At 43.6% G+C, this 17,105-nt stretch overlaps 1 protein-coding gene across 2 annotated transcripts in view; it reads left to right on the forward strand.

The window, feature by feature from the left end:
* The window catches only part of cdc42se2 (CDC42 small effector 2), a 179,583-nt gene that overhangs the window by 87,753 nt on the left and 74,725 nt on the right, over positions 1-17,105 (forward strand). For both annotated transcript variants that reach the window (XM_080189667.1, XM_080189668.1), the window contains exon 2: positions 15,784-15,880. The gene's annotated coding sequence lies outside the window, so the exon portion shown is untranslated. The remainder of the gene's footprint in view (positions 1-15,783; positions 15,881-17,105) is intronic.

The raw sequence follows: 17,105 nt of genomic DNA on the forward strand, positions 1-17,105 counted from the left end.
TGATACAACTTAGTGGTTTGCTAGGCAATTTCGAGACATTTAAAAGTTAGCCACATTGCTGTGCATCTGGAGTCACGTGTATTCCAGGCCAGACCAGAGAAGATGGCAGATTCCCACCTCTAAAGGACGTTAATGAACCAGATGAGTTTTTATGACAGTTGAGAGTGGCGGACAATGCGTTGCTCAAAGTCGCACAGATTACTGTAACTGTGGCCAGTGCAACGTTTTGTATAAATATATCAAAGATTTTTACTAGTGTATTCTGTGCCCCTATTTACACACTCCTAAATGTGGTTTTCCCTTTTTTGTGGTATCATTCATCCATCCAAACACGTACTTAAACAGCGTTAAGAGCAGAGCCAGGAAAATTTCTCTCTGGCTGTAGAGCGGAAAGGCGGGAGAGAAGATGCAGTATCTGTCAAAAACATCTTTGATGTGGAGATGCCGGCGTTGGACTGGGATAAACACAGTAAGAAGTCTCACAACACCAGGTTAAAGTCCAACAGGTTTATTTGGTAGCAAAAGCCACTAGCTTTTGGGCCTCTGGCCCTTCGCCAGGTGAGTGGAGAGTACTGATCATAAACATCCCCTGTTTGTGATCAGAACTCTTCACTTACCTGATGAAGGGCCAGAGGCCTGAAAGCTAGTGGCTTTTGCTACCAGATAAACCTGTTGGACTTTAATCTGGTGTTGTGAGACTTCTTATTGTAAAAACATCTTTGCACAGAGCAGCTGGATTGAGTAAGCCAGATAAGGTGGTTGGTGTAGAATTACCTGAATTTGGGTTGATAGAAACCCTTAGGTGGAAAATTGCAACATGTTTTTTGGGAGACTTGTAAATTTTCACTTTGTCTTTGGGTAAAATTTGGAGGGAATGTAGAAATCCTGCTCTAAAACTGTTTTAATCTTGCGATTGACGAAGAGTAAAAACTAGTTTGTGATGGTTCCTGAGGTGATAACTGAGCTCAGTAATTCTGTCTCTGCAATGGGGGGAGTCTGCCTTGCCCCGTTCTCATTTAGGGATGAAGCATAGGCTGGAGTCTGGTCTGGCACCTCCACAGGCAGGGTAGGCCCAACACAGCAACAGTGAACCACCTCTCCTGCAAAAGCTGGCCCAATTCCTTGGAAGTAGCGGGGGAGGGTGTCTGTGGTGGAGCTGGCTGGACCAGAGTGGGAATAGAGATGGGAATTCCAGAATCAGATCTCGCTGATCATTTTTAAAAGCTTTCCCACTCCATTCTAGTGGACAGGGGCATTAAATTCAGGGCCTAAACCTATGTTGTTTTTGTCAGTAACATGCAAATAGTGGTCAATGCTGAACTGATTTCTGAAGAGTTGATTGGTTGAAGTTATCATGGACGATTACAAACGTCTTTTCATATTTGTCTCCAGACCTTGTTTGCATAAAGATGTGATTTGACACAGGTGCATGCAGATAAAAGATTTGCATAATGCATATAAATTGAGAGGCTTCAGCATTACACAGCTCTGTGTGTTTATAATGTTTGCCAACATCAATCAGAGGTTGTTCCAGCAGTGACCATGTATATTTGCATACTAGACCCGCTAAGAACGATATAAATAGCCGCAGGGACTTTTGAGTGGTGGTGATAAAGAAAGACCTCCCTGAAGCAGTTGAAATACTATACTGATAACCTATGTTTAACATTGTATTCACTAAGCAATTACATGGCAGTTATGAAATTTGAATCTTACTCTGTCGGTAGAATGTCAATGTACTTCCTAACCAGACACAAACACTTTGGAATTGGCTTTGTAGAAATTTACAAAAAGACTGCAAATATCTAATTTTTTTAAGAAGTGTTTATAAATCCATTTTCTCATCCTCTCATTGTGATGCCATTTGTTAATAGGGCTGGTGAGGTTTACAAGGAATTATCATAAACCAACCAATCTGCATCCATGATGTGACGTGTCATTTTATACTTTCTGGGCTATTTATTAGCTGACAATTTGCCACTATCGCGAACTGAATGAGAGGGTTCACATCAGCGTCCTGTTAGACTGCAAATTGTCTCCAATCTGATACCCTTTCCTTCACAAAGACTGCCTTCTTATATCTCTGTACCAACTATGGCATCACCCGCCCCCCGTTCTTCCCTCAATTTAGCCTCATTACTAGTCTACCCATCCTCCACCCTCCTTCAGGTTACCAACAAGTCAGCTATCTATATTGTAACCTACACCAGGTGTCACACTCTTAATATCTCGAACTTAGAAATTCTCCTTGTTGCCTTTCCTTAGCCGATATTTTAACGACTGTTTCTGTGGCTTGGGTTCCTTGTGCATCAGTCCTTTATTTCATCTAATCATGTATGGTGGCAGAGTGGTTAGCACTGCTGCCTCAGCACCAGGCCTCAGTTCTGGCCTTGGGTGACTGTCTGCATGGGTTTCCTCCTGGTGCTCTGGTTTCCTCCCACACTCCAAAGATACGCTGGTTAAGTGGATTGGCCAGGCTCAATTGACCACTAGTGCCAGGAGGATTAGCAGGGTAAATATGAGCAGTTACAGGGATAAGGCCTGGGTGAAATCGTTGTTGGTGTCGACTCAATGGGCCGAATGGCTGCCTTCTGCACTGCAGGGATTCTATGATTGGTAGAACCTACCATCAGCTCTCTATGCCCCATTCTCGGAAATTCCTTCCCTAACTTCCTCCCCTTCTCCACTCCCTCCTTTCATTTAGCACCTTCTTTAACATCAATGCATTTGACCCAGCTTTTCATCACCCTTCATAACATCCCCTGCTTTGGCTCAGTTTCTGCACAAACCTCTAAGAAACAACTTGGGATATTTTTCTATATTTAAAGGCAAGATGTCAATACAAATTCTTCTGGTTACATCATTCAAGCTCTTTTGCTCACCATGTGTGTCAGTAAACATTCTCATTCTGTGAAACAGGAAAATGTTAGTTAAACCCTGATTCCCATTCAAAACAATATTAGAAGTAAAAGCTTAAAATAACCCAGTAATGGACTGAAGTTGCAAACACTGGGGAAAAAATGTATACAAAATACCATATTGAGTATGAAAAAGGGAAAATACAAACTATTGCATAAGTTTTTATTTTAATTAGCCTTCCAGTAAGGCTTTCAGCATTCAGACAAGGAAAGAGTAAAATAAATTGTGGGCGGCATGGTGGCACAGTGGGTAGCATTGCTGCCCCAGAGTGCCAGCGACCCGGGTTTGATTCCTGACATGGGTCACCGTCTATATGGAATTTGCACCTTCTCCTTGTGTTTGTGTGGGTTTTCTCCGGGTGCTCTAGTTTCCTTCCACAGTCCAAAAGACATGCTGGTTAGATGCATTGCCTGTGCTAAATTCTCCCTCAGTGTACCGAGCAGGCGCTGAAGCATAGCGACTGGGGGATTTTCACAGTAACTTCATTGCAATGTGAATGTAAGCCTACTTGTGATACTAACAAATAAACTTTAAAAAAATGGTGTTTTCGTTTTAAATTCAGAACATTTTGATAATTAGGCAGCAGATTAGGTAGTAGCTTCCTTTTATTGTGATTGGGCAGGGAAGTGGAATGATCCTGCCAGTACAGGATTACAATGTGTGGCTCTGGTCTAAAGGAAAATTCTGGGTCGTCATTTGCAACGTAACAGGTGTACTTTGCCTTGACCTTGTAAATGAAAATCACTCACACGGTATCCTTAATGACATGTGCAGACTGTTTATATAGTGTCAATAAACTGTGACATTGAATTCTGGGACGGTCCGAACTGGGGGAAATAAAAACAATGTTATGCTAAGGAATTTCTTTTTGTTCATTTAAGAGATGGAAAATCTGCACAGATGAATCCTGTAGGAACGATAAATTAGCATGAGTCATGTCCCTCCTAAACGCTCAGTAATAGAGAAAATAAAAGTGCCAAAATCAAAAATATCACTGTGGTTATGCCTTCCTGTGAATCAATTCTCTGAGGGAACATCAATCACTCCTAACTTTACAGAAGAAGGGAATTCTGAACAACGCTGCAGTTCTTCCCTATTTCCAGCTCTAGTTTATCATTGGATAATAGAATGGTTACAAAAGCACAGCAGGAGACCATTCAGTCCATAATATCTGTGCCAGTCCTCTGCAGGAACAGCTCCACTAGTCCTACTCCCTCATCGTTCTCCCCATAACTTTGCAGAACTTTCTCTTTGGGTAATTGTCTGATTCTCTTATCAAATCCACAGTTGAATCTGCCCTCACCACAGTTTGGGCAGTGCATTCCAAATCCTAACCACTCGCTGCACAAAGACATTTCTCCCTCATATCCGCATTTGGTTGTTTTGTCGTTCATTAATGTCCTCCAATGGGAACAGTTTCACTCTTATCTACTCTGTTTAGATCTTATGATTTTGGCCACCTGTATTTGGGGGTGGCACAGTGGTCAGCAGTGCTGCCTCACAGCACCAGGGACCTGGGTTCGATTTCCAGCTTGGGTCACTGTCGGTGTGGAGTTTGCGTGTTCTCCCCACGTATGCTTGGCCTTTCTCCACGTGCTCCGGTTTCCTCCCACGCTCCAAAGATGTGCAGGTTAGATGGATTGGCCATGCTAATATTGCCCTTTAGTGTCAGGAGGACCTAATGTCAAGGTAAATGCATAGTGTTATGGGGATAGGCCCTGGGTGGGATTGTGGGCAGTGCAGACTTGATGGGCCGAATGGCCTCCTTTTGCACTGTAGGATTCTATGATTCGATCAAATCTCCTGTCAACCTGCTCTTTAAGGAGAACAACCCTAGCATCAGCAATTGATCGAAATAACTAAAATTCCTCATCTCTGGAAGCATTCTCATCAATCTTTTCTGCACCCTCTCTAATACCTCTGCATGCTTCTAAAAGTGCAGTGTCCAGAATTGGATACAATACTCCAGTTGAGGCTGATCTCTTGTTTTATGAAGGTTCACCATAATACCCTTGTTTTTATACTCTGTGTCTCTATTTAAAAAGCCCTAGGTTCCAAATGCCCCATTAACTACTTTCTCAACCTGCCCTGCTAACTTCAATGATTGGTGCACTAATACCCCCAGGTCAATCTGCTCCTGCACTTCATACCAGAATTGTAGCGTTTATTTTAAATTGCCTCTCCTCACTTTTCCAACCAAATGTATTACTTCACTCATCTCTGCATTTAAGTAGCTCCAAGTAGATGCACAGAATATAGCAGGAGAAGGAAATCTCTATCACAAAGAGCTTTGGAGGTACTTTAGCTACATTCCCCTGTCCTCCAGCAACCAGGTACAGATTATGGCACTGTCCTGACTGTCCTTGCCTTCTTGACATTTAGTTACAAAAGGTGTCTGTTAACATCAAACCTGTGCTTCCATTACTTTGTAAAGTTGTACTGTAACTACATCTGAGGTTTGCTGGGAGTACAGTTTAATTTTGAACAGACGTTGGCCAGGATTTTGCATTAAAGATGGTCCAAACACTTTCCCTGTTAATGAGTAAATTGGACAGCAGCGTGGAAATCAGAAGCTGCTGTCCAATTTGTCCTGCTCCTCCACAGCCTTGCAGAGTGATTTGACTTTCAAATGCACAAAAGACATGAAGTTGCTGTATTTAACTACCAATTGCTCATGAAATACACCAGTGAAGGTTAGTGCTGGTGCTTCCGGGTGTCAGTGAATTTTTAATAGTGTGCTCAGTCATAATTACTGCCAAGCAAATACACTATATGACTTCCAGCAACGGTAAATGTGTGAGAGGGCAAGGTGACTATAAAAAGCTATGAATTGTAGTTGATGGGTGTTGTTGGTCAGCAGTTGATGGGGCTATGCTGAATGCAACAGTGTGAGAGGCTGGTTGTGCAGTTTGTGTGTATGAGATGCGAAGATGCATTCACAGACCTTGAACATACTTGTGAGATCATTAAATGTCCTTTGGCACTGCATCCAGGCCCTTGGGTCTACTGATATAGACTGTTATGGTTCCTGCTCCCACTGCATTTGTCTCTGGGGCAGCTGGGCTCTCAGTCTCCTCCTGTCCACCATCTGCATCAATGTCTTCCACTGCTACCTGGCCTGTAATAACATTTCTGCTCCGCCTCCTGGGTCTTCCACTCTTGTTCAAACAGTTTCAGCCTTTATAGCCGGAATGCACCTGGCCTTTAAGAAATAAAATAAGGTCATTAGTCTTCATCCACAAGGGACCATAGTTTTCTCCCTCCATTAGGGAGATTATGGGGGTGATTTTATAAGAAAATTTGTAAGCGTCCAGCTAGCATGATAATGGGAGAGTTGCAGATCTGTTTGTTATACAACTCTTTACCCTAAATCCTATGCACTTAGTGCATGAAAAAATTGGCTGGACTGTTTCTAGCTGCAAAAGACAGTGGGCGGGGCTTAACTCCCCAGCCAGCTTGATCAAGCAGCAGAGGGAGCTATTGTGCCTGTGCAATTTCTATGGCTGCACGTGCAATTGCAGCAGCAGAGGCCTGACGGCAAGGGAAAGCTCTGTCAGGCCTCTGCTGTTGCTGCCGGCCTCAAAGAAGCACCCCCACCCCTCAATCGAGGGGCCTATACTGCCCAGAATTATTGCTTTCACCCTGCCCCGCCCACCCACTCCTCCCAGTCCAGACCGCTCGCACCCCCACCCCACGCCCAACTGATTGCATGCAGAGCGATAGTGGGCTCTCCCGCACTGAACACAATAGAATGCGCAGTACCCCCCGGCACTGAGTAGTGGGCATTGCCTAGGTGCCATCCTGGCCCTCAACCTCCCTGGGAGGCCTCAGTGGCCTCCAGTTCTACCGACGAGGCCGACATGACTGTTCCCTGTTTGTGGAGAGCAGGTGTTTTCCTCGCTGGAGACGGCCCCTCCCGTCCAGGACACAAATGGAAGTGAGCCCGGACCGTTGAATGCCGTGCTCGTTAATGCCATGTAAATCACCATTTAAATAAATTTAAATCAATTATTCAGCCTCTCACCCACTTCCGGCGAGAGGCTGACCACGCCGGAAATCCGGTGCCCGTAAGATTGCGAGAGCCGAGAAATCGGGCGCGATCCTGATTTCTCGGCTCTCGGGCGATTTTTACCGGCTCACTCCAACCATCGATAGGTGGGGTGAGCCAGTAAAATCGCTGCCTATATATGTTGATAGCTTGAGGGCTTCACTCTGCCAGCATGAGTCAAAGTGAGGGGGTAGGTCTCCAGGAAAGCCAGTCAGTGTAGGAATTGAAGCCGTGCTGTCAACGTCATTTTGCATCACACTCTCACCCCGATTCAGCTCGCCGACAGCACCCTTTAAGACATGCAGCTTTATGTGGTGTTGGACTTGCACAGGTTTGGACCTCCTGCTGAGCCGTGCAGCCACTCACTAGCACGACTGCAAACACAATCATTATAACTAACTGGCAGCACAGAGTTTGTATGTTGTTTGTATCACTTCCAACAGAAGGTAGGTAATCGCGCAACTGAATTAAGTAGTTTTCCAATTAAAACCCTAGCAAGACTCTTATGTGCACATGTAGGTATCTGCTCCAATATCTATCAAAACCGGAAACAAGAGATTTTGAACCATAACTTGAAATTATTTTTAACAACTAAATTTGCATTTCTAAACTAACTGAGCTCCCATGGAGTTACTGGAGTCGTGGTTAATGGCATAGTTTCTTCCAGCTTGCACAACACTATCTAAATTGTTTATACAGTAGCAGCGGTGCTTGGCTTGTTCTGAGTTCTTGTCCCTACAGATGTGATTCAAATGGAGCTGGTGTTTCATAGAAACATTCGGCCCTTTGAGTCTGCACCACCATTCAATATAATCATGGTTGATCATGCACTCTCATTATCCCGTTCCCGCTTTCTCTCCTTATCCCTTGTTCCCTTTAGCCACAAGGGCCACGTCCAGTTCCCTCTTGAACATATCTAATGAACTGACCCCAACAGCTTTGTGGTAGAGAATTCCAGAGGTTCACAACTCTGAGTGAAGACGCTCATCCTCATTTCAATCCTGAATGGTTTACCCCTTATGCTAGACTGACCCCTAGTTCTGCACTTCCCTAACATCGGAAACATATCTAGCCTGTCCAATCCAATCAGGATTTTATATGTTTCTATGAGACCCCCTCTCAGTCATCTAAATTCCAGTGAATACAAGCCTAGTTGATCCGGTCTCTCTTCATATGTCAGTCCTGCCATTCCAGGAATCAGGCTGGACTCCCTCAATAGCAAGAATGTCCTTCCTCAGACTGGGAGACCAAAACTGCACACAGTACTCAAGGTATGGCCTCACCAAGGCCCTGTATAACTGCAGCAACACAGTAAAAAGTCTGACAACACCAGGTTTTAGTCCAACCTATTTATTTGATAATATACTCGCAAGCTTTCGGGTTAGCCCCTTCGTCAGGTGAATGGAGAGTTCTGGCCTCAGTTTTCTCTCCATTCACCTGACGAAGGGGCTGACCCGAAAGCTTGCGAGTATATTATCAAATAAATAGGTTGGACTAAAACCTGGTGTTGTCAGACTTTTTACTGTGTTTACGCCAGTCCAACGCCGGCATACCCACATCATAACTGCAGCAAGACGTTCTTACTCCGATACTCAAATTGTCTTGTTATGAAGACTGGCACACCATGAGCTTCCCTCACCATCTGTTGTACCAGCATGCCAGCCTTCAGTGACTGTTCCACCATGACACCTAGGTCACTTTGCAATCTATTAACTTGTCATTAGATATTAATTTTCTAGAATTGAAATTTAATAACCATTATTCAGAGTGCCATTTATGTGGATGTTTTAAAATCCGCTGCTGTGCAACAGTCCCCACTTTGTGGCAGCTTTCTTTTTTCAATACTGTCTTGCAAATTAATGTCCACTGTACATTGCTTTTGAAATGCTAACTTGCTTATTTCTCAAGGCTTCCCTCAATCATTTGACAACTTACGTTCACAGATTTGCTCATATGTTTTCCCAAGTTTGGGCCGTTTGCCGGTTAAAAAACATTAATCCCACAAATCATGGAAATGCACAATAAGCTGGTCAGCACCTGAGGGAGAAAAGTGAGTTAACATTTTCGATAACGGAACCAATGAAGGTTTACATCAAAAGTAATATCTCTCCTCATCTCCTTTGTATGAGAACTGGCCATCTGTGCTTTTCTAGCAGCTTTTGATTTTGTATATTTTTATGAATTGCCCAAGATTATAATGAAAATGACACATTGCATATGGGGTATGAGATCTGTGACTAAAGTCAACATATTTCAATCTTTTCAATTCTTTGTAGTAGTGAAGCCCAGCTGTAATATTGCCTTTTAAAATTGGTTCTCAAATTGACTGATAGTGTGTTACTGGCAACATGCCAGTGCCCTATTCTACCCCTATTAAAACTCAAACCTGAAAAGCAATTGGGACAGTGACTGATGATGCATTTGTGGCCTTCTAATGTCTACGTCTGGGTAATATTCACACAGCCCTGCTCTGGGCAATTGATATGCAAATATACCGTGATGGAGTTGCTGAGCATGTTTGAACATTTTGTCACGGGCGTGTACTGTCCTCGCTGTTTGTGTGGACTGAGGGGAGATAATAAAGGCCTTTGTCCTGATGCCTGCATTTTGACAAGGATCAGCTCGGCAGCTGCAGCCCTGGCAACGGGGCTGAGGAGTGAAGAATTGGTGCAGCTCTTCAAACAAGGCTGGTGATTGTCCCATTTACAGCCAAGTAAATTAAACTGAATGTAAAAAGTGGTGTTATCAGGAGTGTACAGAAGAAAGGCTGAGAGGTAGAACAATCTTTGTTTCGGGTGTGTGTGTTAGTGTATGTGTGACGTTACAGCAGACACCGTTTTAATTACTTGCATATTACTTTAATACTGTTTGTTTTTCTGTAGAAGATTCTAGCGGTGTTGCAGGTTGAACAGCTAGAAAGAGTTAGAGTTTGAATAACTGGTTTTGGATTATTTTAGAATGACACTAATTCAGGTGAAAATTCCCAGGGGATAGCTTTCTTGGATACTGACTTCAATACATGGCTCTTTGCTTTATTGGATGTGACATGGCATTAGGTTCACGAGAAGTAGACTTTCAGATAAATTTCACTGAGAGGAAATTGCGTTGTTACTTCTTTTGAATGAGTAAAACTCTTAGAGAAATTGCCGTTTATCCCAGATTGCCTTGGATGCGAAGGCTCGGTGTGCATCAGTTTGCTGTGTTCCTACTGAGATCTAGCATTCACTGCTTCGGATTCCTTGACACTTTTCACCTGGTCTGTTTCTGGCAAAGTTCGGACTTGGTGCAAGTCCACGGAGGCGCATAACACAGAAGGAAATATTTGTCCGATTTATACTGTCTATGAGATGGCTGCTTGCTACTTGGGGGAGGCCGGACATGCCAGTGTCTGTTCATGCAGCGTGGAATGTTTCCCTGCCAAGGTTTGCTCCATAGAGAGCTGAGTGCAGGAGCCCTGAATGAAAGGAACTGCTTCAAAGTTTAAGCTGCTTTAGGTACACAGATGAAGATGCAAACAGCAGTTAAAGTAACTTCCTTAAAATGTTAAACCACTGAGAATTTCTTTCCAGTTAAAGGAGAAATAATGCGGCTGGCCATCTCCACGCAAGCCAGTAGAGTGAAGCAGTGCATGAGCTTTCAGTCATACGATCATAAAAAGCAAAGGAGGGAACTGAACTGATGTCTTCTAAATGTATCCCCAGCGTTATTTTCCAAAGCATTCTCATTTTACTTTTTTGAAGAGAGTTTATTTACATTTCCTTTGCAAAGAATGGCCTTAATGTCATAAAGCATGAAATGATGCGCCCCTGCATTGGCTGTGAGTTCATACTTTAGTGTCTGATTTCTAAACACCAACATCAATGACGTTTAACCTTTAAAAGTGAAGTGTCAGCAGCACAAAGCAGGAAACCTGTACTTTGCATGTGGCCAGAAGTACTCGTAACATTGAGATCTACGTGCTGCATTGACAGCAACTGGGGAAGAAAGCAGCAACTTAATAAACCTCCTCTCTCAATCCCTGGGAAGTACTTTGGAGTATGGATTTTGGATGTTTGAATGGAGCTGTTAATGAATTGGTGAACTTGCTGAAGCAAATGCCTCTGTTAGTTGTCAGATGAACCTTCTGGATTCCTGTCAAGAGTATATACAGGAAGCACTACAAGTACAATAGATTCAGCACCGTGTGTAGGGTTTTAAAAATACATTGTGCAATAATGGCTCAATATCATGGGGACAGGTGCAATTGCCTCAAATGTAGTCATCATCAGTTAATTGTGAGTTTGTCCACATGTTTACTCTTCTGAGATATCTCCAATTTCAAACTCAGTGGGGTCGATTTCAACCAGGGGGTGACAGTGTGGGTGGGAGAGGCTGCTATGTGGATAGCACAGAGCTATTTTAACTCTTTTGAATAAAGCATGGACATTCCCCTGTCCAAAATTAGTGGGTGTAATGTCAGAACAGGTGGATGAAAGGAAAAGTTGAGTTGGATGTCGGAGCTAAAGAGGAAGCCAAGGAAACTTGGCACACAGCAAATACAGGCAGCCAAGACTAGCATTTAGGGTGAGGAGGCCACACCAGCTGTCCTTTGGGTTTCCTTGGCCTGGCCTCTTCCTCTGAGTCCCAAGAGTGTATAAAATCCCTACAGTGCAGAAGGAGACCATTCGGCCCATTGAGTCTGCGCTGACTCTCCGAAAGAGCATCCCACCCAGGTCCTTCCCTCCATCCTGTCTGCATAACCCCACACATCTACTATGGCTACTCCACTTTCAGACTGTGCGAGGAAACCGAAGCACCTGGTGGAAACCCACACAGACATGGGGAGAATGTGTAGACTCCACACAGATAATCACCTAAGTCTGGAATCGAACCCGGTTCCCTGGTGCTGTGAGGCAGTAGTGCTATCGTGCTGCCCAACTTTATCCCTTGGGTTCCTGACAGCCTCTAGTTTTCAGGCACAATTTGCTCTCACCTGCCCTGACGTCATTTCTGTTGATTTCAAGTGTTGATCTTTAGAGGCAGGAATTTACATTTTTCTGAAATAAAGTTCCTTTCCTTTGTTGTTGTGGTGATAAGTCTTTGAATGAAGACAGTTGTTCGACATCTGAAGAAAAGACAAACAACAGTTCAGGATTAACACTTCTTTTCATTCGCTTATGCGGTGTGGCCCTCGCTGGTAAGACCAGCATTTATTTCTCATCTTTAATTAGCCTTGTGAAGGTGTGAACCTTCTCGAGCCTTTGTAGTCTTGTGTAGGTACACATATAATGGTATTCAGGTGCGAGTCCCAGGAGTTGATGGCAGTAAAGGAAAGGTGATAAAGTTCCAAATCAGGGTGGAAGATGCCTTGTTGTAGGACCTGGCAGTTGGTACATCCTTGGGGCTGCAGCCTTTTCACTTACAGATCGTAGAGTCCATGGGTTTTGGAAGATGGGTGGCACAGTGGCACCGTAGTTAGCACTGCTGCCTCACAGTGTCAGGGACCGAGATTCAATTCCATCTTTGGACAACTGTCTTTGTGGCATTTGCACGTTCTCCCCGTGTCTGCATGGGTTTCCTCCGGGTGCTCCGGTTTCCTCCCACACTATAAAAATGTGCAAGTTACATTTACTGGTCATGCTAAAATGCCCCTTTGTTTCCGAAGATGTGTAGGATTGGGGGAATTAATGGGGTAAATACGAGGATAGGGCCTGGATAAGGTGTTCTTTTGCCATCAGTGCAGACTCAATGGGCTGACTAGCCTCCTTCTGCACTGTAGGATTCCATGGTTCTAAGATATCAGAATTGTCCTAGGCTGGAGAAAACGGGGGAAGAGAAGGGAATAGCAAAGGTTAGAAATATGCAATCTACTTTCCCGCAGTAATTCAAAAGTGGGATAGTGTTGGCCAACTGACTACTGGAATGCATGTATACAAACTGGTTACCTGCACTTTGTAGTCATGATTTGCAGGGTAATGAATCTTTTGCAATGTTATGAGTTTATCCATAACCTGTTTCAACCCTATTCAGAAATGCTTGCACTTTTCCCTGCACTAGAGCATGTACGTGGTGCTTTGTACTGTACTGGTCTGTATTGCTCCTGCCTTTACTTGACAGGTGGATTCGTTGCTGGCAATGGTTGGCTACCCCAGTAAAACACACCATCTGAAATCCTAAGCAATATCATGTTTAATGATAATTGCCTGCTGTGTAATAGTGTCATTGCTTGCAGTTCCTGTTTATGACAGCTCACTTCCTGCATGGCAATTCTCTTATGTCTGTGGTAAATCCTGCCTAAACTGCCTGGACACTATTATATTTACCATTACCATTCGATACTTTGCAGGCCCCTCAGCGATGGGTGATGCTGCAATGGATCTGAATTGACATCTTCCAGCTTCACCCATAACCCGACCACAAAGTTCACGTTTTAATTGGAAAAAGATGTCTTGACCCTGAATCATCTCCTGTGCCTTTTAGTCACCTCTTGACTTGATTATTTCACCACATTCTTAGCTGGCCCATCACTTCTGTAAACTTCAGCTTGTCCTTACTGTGTCCTAAACTCATTCCTGGTTTCCCCTCACCTCCAGTTTAAAACACTGATTCTCATATATAAATCTAGAACTGTCCCTGGTAACCTGCTCCATCGTATAGTACCCCTCCGTGGACTCCCGTGATGGCTATGAAGGAATATTAGATACTTGTCAGCAGCCCTGATTGCAGTATCATGAGCGTCAGCTGCCCTATTCATACATTCCCTGTCCCCAACATTTAAAACTTATTTTCAACCAAGTGCTCGTTCGCCCCACTGCCAATGAGAATGGAGAAAACTCCATTCACTGCAGCAGGACTGGAGAATCCCAGCTGCGGGCGACGTTGGAGAATTCCGGCTCTAGTGTTTCTCTCAAATCGCCACAGCACGTGACTTCCCAAACAGTAAGACCCTGCCCCTCAATGATTCTTAAACATACTGGGCCTGAATTCCTGCAACTCTGCATAACAACGGTGAAGTGAATTCATAAATACACTAGTGAATTCTCGGGTCAGGCAATTCCTGTATTATTTGTAGGTGCCTCTGGTATGGCTGCAACTGGGACACTTTCTCTATTTACTCTCTCACCATTTTCTATATATCTGCCCCAACTGGTTGGGCAGTTGGCTGAAGAAATGTTAAAATGGCTGGCAGTACTTATATTGCAGCCGCACTGTCTTCTGGTCAGCTTTCTTCAATGAACACAAGCATTTGGGAAAACTCTGAAGTCCTTCAATTTTGGCATTGGTTTGTGGTTTAAAGTTTATTTATTCATGTCACAAATAGGCTTACATTAACACTGCAATGAAGTTACTGTGAAAATCCCCTAGGTGCCACACACCAGCGCCTGTTCGGGTACACTGAGGGAGAATTTAGCATGGCCAGTGCACCCTAACCAGTACGTCATTTGGACTGCAGGAGGAAACAATACCACCTGGAGGAAACCCATGTAGACACAGGGAGAAAGTGCAGAGTCCGCACAGTGACTCAAGCCAGGAATCGAACCTGGGTCCATGACGCTATGAGGCAACAGTGTTAACCACTTTGCCACCGCGCTGCTTTGCTTTTGGTACATAAAAAAGGCTTGCATTTATCTATTACTCACCCCCTTACATGTCCCAAAAACATCTCAAAGGCCTTGATACACAACTAACTACTTTGAAACACAGTGATTGGTGTGATATGGACAAAAGTAGTAGCAATATTTAAAAATTGATTATGACAGCTGGTAAAATGGCTGATAAATTTTGCAGTGAATTATTCACGCAGAGTAATAGAGCTTTAACCAGCTTTTAACCGGTACTTTATTTGTGACCTTGGACAGCCTGGTGCCGATGTAGGCTGGAAAATATGAAGTAATTGTCTATTCCTGTTGTGACCTCTTTGTCGTGGTCAGCGCAAGCTCTCTCATCTGTTCATTTCTTTTGATGTTGTCTGCCTTTTCCAATGGCCTATTTCGAGATCTATCTTTAGTCTATTCTGCCTTTGGAGAAAGGAGGATGGAGCTATTTGGGGAAACAGGGACGCCTAAAATGAAATAACTAAAAGAAAAAGTCAGATTACATTTACTAATTTTTGCACATGTTACTCCGTGGAAGAAACAAGGATTGGATTACCCTTGTCTACACTCTTTTATTAGACAAGATGCATGGTTGCACTCAGTGGTGGAAATAGGCATAGAATTAAATACAGTATAGAAGGAGGCCTCTTAGTCATATTGTGCATGTACCAGTTCTTTAACAGAGCTAAGCAATTAATCCCACTTGCCTCCTTTTTCCCGATAGCCCTTCTCAAGAACATATCCCATTTTGTTTTAAAGTGTCTGCCTGGCTAGACCACTAGAACCACTAATGCATCCCTTCATAAGGGCAACAAGGGTTGGATGTGAGCCGAACAAGAAGTGGCAAAGCAAGAGGTCTGTCTGACCCAAAAGCCTTCCCACTGAGGTTGTAAGAAAGTACAGAAATACTCCAAGGCATTTAACTTTCATATGCCCGATTGCTGAGTTTCATCAGCACGCTGACCACATTCCCATGTTTGCCATCTCTGTCAATTTACGTTGCAGTTTCCACTGCCTAGCTCAGCTGATTGATTGCATGTGATTCATTCTTTGGGAGGAATCTCTTTGTGTTGAGCATCATTTTTCAGCAGAATCCACAATTCCTGTTTTTTTTAAGAAAGCATATTCTACACCACTTCCTCATTGTACTACAGTCGACATTGTTGTGCTAATGGCAGTTGTAAAGGAATGCTTTCACATTCTGCTTTTCATTTAACTCACCTATTACTTCTCTTTCCTCAGCCAATTGAAGCAAATCGAGTCCAAGATCTTGATCCTTTCCTGAAGCATTACTGCCGTGTAAAAACTGTCCGATCAGCTTGTTGGAACCTGTGAATCAGTAAGTTTTCAGTTCAGAGTCTGTACATCTGTATAAGTTAATTATTTATATCTGTTCACCAGTTGTGAACATGTCTACATTTATTGCAGGCACTAAATAAGTTACTTAGTAACAAACTTAATGGTCAACACAGTATATTTACAACCTTGAGTGAACTGAGAGATCTGTTCAGTTTGAGAAGTTAGTGTGTGAGAATTTGGAGTCTTCAATGTTTGTTTCACTTTGAGCTGGGAGCGACAATGCTGATTCAATCTTAAAGTTATGATCTAGTCACATCCTTGTTGCTCAAAGTATTCATGGCCTATAAATTTGCTCCACGCTTACAATTCCCTCATCAAATTATCCTCTCTGACTCTGGTGTCTTGCATATTCTTCCATCCTCACTAGTGACCTTTAGATTTTGCGTTAAGATTAAGATCAGGTTTAACTGTGGCGATCATGTGGATGAATAGTATGTTGGTAAAGAGTCAAAGTCTTCAGGAGTGGAAGGGGAAAGGCTAGAAATTACTAGAAACACCTGAAGGATTGATCTGATGGATTTGCTATTTTTGGATGTGGAACTGAACCTTAAAGACCAGGGAGATCCCTCGGTGTTGAGTTAACTAGTTACAGTTGATAGGATGGTAAGAGCTCCAGAATTGAACTCAGTGCATCTAAGAAACATAGCCCGGGTTCCTGCCCTAAATCTGCTTCACAGACTCATAATCGAGGGAACAAGGCTGTGATTTAGGGGCTCTGTTGGTCAACAGTGCAAATCCCTGCAACGGCCACTAAATCTCTCAAGCAGCCAAAAACAGAATTTGTACTGACGAGATCGCAGTCTGAGATCTTCTCCATTCCCCCCCATCAGTAATGTAAATTTTAATAAATTAACATCTACTTATTGGCCTTGACACCGTAACGTCTGCCTGAGCCTTGTCCTCCCACTCACCCAGCATGACGTCACACCAGCACGATTCATTACTGGTTTTCAGAAACAAAAAACAATTGTGAAGACCATGCCAGGGTGCACAGTGTAGTACTGGGTGGTGCAGGAAATGGGCTGGGCAGTGCCCTGGTGCTGCCACCCTGATGTCCATTGTGAAGGGTGGAGGGGGCTTAAATTTTACACTGAGACGGTGCCCCAATCTCAGCTTTGCCAGTGTGTTTACGCCCCACCCCTCCAGCTGGCTATACGAACCCCACCAGCATTCTGAAATTGCAGAGTGCTGTTAAATCAGCCGAG

The sequence above is a fragment of the Carcharhinus amblyrhynchos genome, chromosome 5 (assembly GCF_965287045.1).
Source record: "Carcharhinus amblyrhynchos chromosome 5, sCarAmb.v2.hapA, whole genome shotgun sequence".
Classification (NCBI taxonomy): domain Eukaryota; kingdom Metazoa; phylum Chordata; class Chondrichthyes; order Carcharhiniformes; family Carcharhinidae; genus Carcharhinus; species Carcharhinus amblyrhynchos.